Source organism: Hypomesus nipponensis, chromosome 12 (assembly GCF_054491055.1).
Source record: "Hypomesus nipponensis isolate SF chromosome 12, ASM5449105v1, whole genome shotgun sequence".
NCBI classification, from domain to species: Eukaryota; Metazoa; Chordata; class Actinopteri; order Osmeriformes; family Osmeridae; genus Hypomesus; species Hypomesus nipponensis.
Window position 1 is genome coordinate 2,575,001 of NC_140372.1, and position 5,940 is coordinate 2,580,940.

At 47.4% G+C, this 5,940-nt stretch overlaps 1 long non-coding RNA gene across 1 annotated transcript in view; it reads left to right on the plus strand.

Moving 5' to 3' along the window:
- The window catches only part of LOC146260655 (uncharacterized), an 11,597-nt gene extending 7,052 nt beyond the window's left edge, over nucleotides 1–4,545 (plus strand). The window contains exon 3 of the long non-coding RNA XR_014724826.1: nucleotides 4,273–4,545. This is a non-coding gene — a long non-coding RNA (uncharacterized LOC146260655). The remainder of the gene's footprint in view (nucleotides 1–4,272) is intronic.
- The last annotated feature ends 1,395 nt before the right edge of the window (nucleotides 4,546–5,940 follow it).

Genomic DNA, 5,940 nt, shown 5'->3' on the forward strand with positions numbered 1-5,940 from the left:
ATCAAATGTATTTGTATAGCCCTTTTTACACGCAAGCATGTCACAGAGGGCTTCACATACGCCCATAGAACTGCCCCTCAACCAACCTAAACCCTCATGGAAGACAAGGAAAAACTCCCAGAAAAACTCCCAACGGGAGAAAAAATGGAAGAAACCTTGGGAGGAGCAATTCAGAGAGGGATCCCCTCCTCCAGAGACGGTTGGCAAGAGAGAGGAGCAGAACACAAGCTAAACATAGTCATACAGTGTCAATGGGTTTTGAAACACCAAAAATCCATTGTTCGGCTTTATAGACGTTGGATGGGACCTGGAAACTCGCTGTTGGCCGTAGTGGTCTGTCTGTGATGGTCTGTCTGTGGTGGTCTGTCTCTGTGATGGTCTGTCTCTGTGGTGGTCTGTCTGTGATGGTCTGTCTGTGTGGTCTGTCTGTGATGGTCTGTCTCTGTGGTGGTCTGTCTGTGTGGTGGTCTGTCTGTGTGGTGGTCTGTCTGTGTGATGGTCTGTCTGTGGGGGTCTGTCTGTGATGGTCTGTCTCTGTGGTGGTCTGTCTGTGTGGTAGTCTGTCTGTGTGATGGCTGTCTGTGGTGGTCTGTCTCTGTGGTGGTCTGTCTGTGGTGGTCTGTCTCTGTGGTGGTCTGTCTGTGGTGGTCTGTCTCTCTCTCAGACCGTGGATCGAGGGAACTTTCAGTTAAAGTGAATGTCATGGAGTGTCATTAAGACAATCATTGAAATGACCCTTTCCACACGTAAAACTGTTTCTGCATTAGCGCCCCCCTCCCAGCCTCTCCAGTTCAGAGTTGGTTACAGTAGCCATTAATTGGATTATTTCACTAATGCATTAATTTTCCTCCTCAGATAAGAATAGCCTCTTTTAAAGGGGTTGGGGGCTGGGCCCGTTTTAAAGGGGCGGTTTCTGTGTGTGTCTGCTGGATGGAGGTTTCACTTAATTCCCCATAATTACCACAAGCCTGCATATCTCTCCTCAGGGCTACTACCTCTCTGTGTGTGTCTCTGTGTGTGTCTCTCTGTGTGTGTGTGTGTGTGTGTGTGTATTTTTATATATGCGTAGCCGTAAGCCTGAGTGGTCGTTTGCGTACATGTACAAGTGTGTGTGCGTGTCTATCTGACTGTGTGTGCGTGGGTGTGTGTGTGTAGACTCCATTGTTTGAAGGTTGAAGGCTAATGTTGAGGTGCAGATGCAGGAAAACTAGGGACAGCTGTAATACTTTCAGGCCTAATGGATGTGAAGAGCCTTAGATTGGATGTGGGCAAGCCTGTGGAATGAACACTAGCACTGAGACTCGGGGGAAGAACCCTGAATGTCAGTGGCATAAGAAAGCTACAGGTAGCAAGAGAGGAGAGGGGTGGGGGACGGGAGGGGATGGGGGAGAGAGAGAGAGAGAGAGAGAGAGAGAGAGAGAGAGAGAGAGAGAGAGAGAGAGAGAGAGAGAGAGAGAGAGAGAGAGAGAGAGAGAGAGAAGAAGAGAAAGAAAGAAAGAAAGAAAGAAAGAAAGAAAGAAAGAAAGAAAGAAAGAAAGAAAGAAAGAAAGAAAGAAAGAAAGAAAGAAGAAAGAAAGAAAGAAAGAAAGAAAGAAAGAAAGAAAGAAAGAAAGAGAGAGAGAGAGAGAGAGAGAGAGAGAGAGAGAGAGAGAGAGAGAGAGAGAGAGAGAGAGAGAGAAAGAAAGAGAGAGAGAGAGAGAGAGAGAGAGAGAGAGAGAGAGAGAGAGAGAGAGAGAGTGAGTGAGAGAGAGAGAGAGAGAGAGAGAGAGAGAGAGAGAGAGAGAGAGAGAGAGAGAGAGAGAGAGAGAGATAGAGAGAGACAGAGAGACAGAGAGACAGAGAGAGAGAGAGAGAGAGAGGAGGGAGGGGATAAGAGAAATAGGATAGGCACCTGTTGGGATGCTAAGTTCTTATTGTGTTACCAGTAACAAGCCTACAGCAAAGTTGTACTCAATGTTCATGAACAAACTTAACTCTTTGTATTGCAACGCCATCGACCTACAGTATGTTACACACACAAACACACGCACACTTCCTCTCTAAGGGGGGGTTGTTCCTCCAGAATAAATGAATAGTAATTGATTTAAGTGAAACCAGCACTTACTGCCCAGTGTGAAGCCCCCACCACCCACTATCATGGCACTCCCCTGAGAATGTCAGAGAGAGACAGAGAGAGTGTGTGTGTGCGCGTGGTGTGTGGGTGTATGTGTGGGAGCTATGTGTGGTGTGTGTTCAGATGTGTGTGTGTGTGTGTGTGTGTGTGTCTCAAAGTATCAGTCTAAGAGTCTCATTGGCCCTCATTTCTCCAACACACTTCAGAATGACAGCTAGATATTATGCCGTCAAAGACAGAGAATGATCTCCACAGATAGTACATAAGCAGTGATTTAGAGACCTCCTCACATTTATAAGACACGCACACTCCTGCAGGCATACACACTTGATGGGGTCAGAGTTAACCAGGGCATCTCTGGTGTGAGGGATAGATGAGAGGAAGATAATAGGTATGATCTAAAGAATGGTCTCTCACTCTTAAATTATAGGACTGAGCTCAATAACACTGAGACACACACACGCATGAACACAGCACCATTTGCTCCAGTTTTAATGAGATGTTCTATTCAACTACATCAATGCACAGAAAATACATTGAATCCAGCATGGAATACTCCAAGTAAATGAGCTTCTCTCTTTCACCCTGGGATAGATTCTCAATGACACACACTTCCCTATGGCTGCAGCTTCTCACAGCTTTTACACATGATAACGCTACATCTTTTGTTCAAACATGGTGTGTGTACTGTAAGACAACTCACACGGTGAAACGCGTCTTCTCCCGCTGGAGGGAACCTGTCTTGAGGCAGTGTCAGTTGTCAATCTGGATCCAGAGCCGTCTCACCGCAGGGCTCAGGGCTGATTAATGATTGAATCTGGATACGACGGTACATGCTGAAGAACAACAGACCAAAGTCTTGATTAACATTTCTTCATAGGATATTAAAGAAGCCATGGGAACTACAGTTGAATAAATTCTGCCAGCGTGTACGATACAGTCATGTATATTTACTGTTGGGTCCTGACCTTCCGTTGGTGGTGAATATACATGCGTACTTAAACACACACACGATCACACACGGAACCACCTGTGCACACACACACACACCAACAAAAAAACCTGCACGTACACACACACACACACAGACACATGCAAGGAACAACATGTGCACACACACACACAGAGTCACGCTTGTGCACAGGTGTGTTGGACAGTGATCATGATTGATTCAGCTGGGCCCACCAGACACTGCGTCTGTCCCAGAGAGAGGCGAAGATGGCAGACTGGTCTCCTGTTACCCTGGCTCAATTGGGCACGACAGCATCAGTTAGACAAACAAGACAGAGGTGTGAATAATTCATCTATCTCCTGTTGCTGTCTTTGACCCTGCATTGGAGTAGCCTACATTATTCACTTAGTTCTGGGACGTACACAATATGCTACCTGATGGCCCCATCAAGAGAGAGAGACAGAGAGAGAGAGAGACAGAGAGAGAGAGAGAGAGAGAGAGAGAGAGAGAGAGAGAGAGAGAGAGAGAGAGAGAGAGAGAGAGACCGAGAAAGAGAGACAGAGAAAGAGAGACAGAGAAAGAGAGACAGAGAGACAGAGAAAGAGACAGAGACAGAGAGAATAGAGAGAGAGAGAGAGAGAGAGAGAGAGAGAGACAGATAGACAAACAGTTTAGACTTCTGGAAAGTTCCTATTACTTTTTTGGAACACCGTTTTTTCTTTGTTGGTGTGTCTGTGACCAGTAAGAAGGATATTTTGATTTGCATAGAGTGTTTGTGCTGTGTGTCCCCTACTGAGACCCATAGTTCCTCACCAAGCTGGAGTCCAAGCCCTGGGGCTGCACCTTAGGAAGGGATCTCCAAGGTGTGTGTGTGTGTGTGTGTGTGTGTGTGTGTGTGTGTGCGTGTGTGTGGATGTCTGTACATACCCATTTGTGTTGCCACATTGGTTATGGTCCATCTGGCAATGCTGGATCCAAACACATACCCTCAATCTGCACAGCCTGTCCAGGTGAGACAAGATGTGTGTGTGTGTGTGTGTGTGTGTGTGTGTGTGTGTGTGTGTGTGTGTGTGTGTGTGTGGGTGTGTTGGCGTGTTTGGGTGTGTGGATGTGGATGGGTAGGTGCCTAATTGTGTGTCTGTGTGTGTGGTGTGAATATGTGTGTATCTAATGTACGACATCATCCTTTTATGTCCTTTGATGACAGAGGAGTTTCTGAGCCTGTGCTGGATGGCTGAGGGAGAGAGGCCTCGAGTCCTCACAGAACCAGCAGAACCAGGACCAGGACTGGTCCACACCGAACCAGCAGAACCAGGACCAGGACCAGGACAGGTCCTCACAGAACCAGCAGAACCAGGACCAGGACTGGTCCACACCGAACCAGCAGAACCAGGACCAGGACCAGGACAGGTCCTCACAGAACCAGCAGAACCAGGACCAGGACCAGGACTGGTCCTCACAGAACCAGCAGAACCAGGACCAGGACTGGTCCTCACAGAACCAGCAGAACCACGACCAGGACAAGTCCACACCGAACCAGCAGAACCACGACCAGGACCAGGACTGGTCCTCACAGAACCAGCAGAACCAGGACCAGGACTGGTCCTCACAGAACCAGCAGAACCAGGACCAGGACCAGTCCACACTGAACCAGCAGAACCACAACCAGGACCAGTCCACACTGAACCAGCAGAACCAGGACCAGGACCAGGAGTGGTCTTGGAGCTCTCTCCTGGTCTCTGACTCTCTTGTCCTCTGTCTGTTCTTCCCATTCTCTTTCACTCTCTTTCTTTATCACTTCCTCTTTATCATCTCGATCATCTCTTTACTGTCTGCGTTCTTTATTCTAAAACTGGTTGTTCCCATCCTTGATTGTGATTGGTTATGTTGCGTTCCATGCCATTGTAAAATCCAGCATAACCTACAGGTTGTCCTCGTAATATTCTTTAACATTCCATATTACTGCGCATCAAATATTTCAAATGAAAAAAGACGACAAAGGTGTCCATCTGGCTGTTGCATGGCAACAATTTATGTAGGAACTATACTTTGTAGTGGCGGAAGAATGATGGTTTATTATTAAACTATTTTTTTTCTAATTGTTTTTATTTATTTAATATTTGTAGTAACAGTTTTAGAAAAGCAATAAGCCCCGCGAGTCCGTGTTTTGCGCTGATTTTAGAACAGGTAAGGGGGTTTTCAACGCTCACACACACACACACACACACACACACACACCCGCTCATCTCTTTTCTCTTTCTCCCTTATCCTCTCTCTCCCTCTCATCGTGGTTGTCTCCGGTCTTGCCTCCAGCAGGCAGGAGTGGAGGTAACCAATCAGACGGGTGTGACTTCTGCACTGCAGAGCGCAGGCTTGCCCTCTGTGCTGCCCTCTGCCCTCCCTCACGTATCTGCCCATCTGGGGATGAGGCCCTATCTAGGCTCCACGGAGGGTACTTAAGGGTATCTGCAGGTAATTTAAGATATCTGAAATTGAAGGGAGATAGATAGGGAGGGAGCAGAGAGAGGGAGAAAATGAGAGGGAGAGAGAGAGAGAGAGAGAGAGAGAGAGAGAGAGAGAGAGAGAGAGAGAGAGAGAGCGAGAGAGAGAGAGAGAGAGAGAGAGAGAGAGAGAGAGAGAGAGAGGGAGGGAGATAGAGAATGAGAGGGAGAGAGGGAGATGGAGTGACATCTTCAAAAGCTTTTTCCGATAAATGCAGAATTCATACACAGACCCAAGGACAACGGACACGAGTGTACATTGTGTGTGTGTGTGCTTGTGTGTGCATGTGCATGTCTGTGACTTTGAGGCACAGTCCTTGGCATGTGACGGTGGCTCCATTATCTCTCTGTCTTCCTCTGCTCAGCCTACCCTG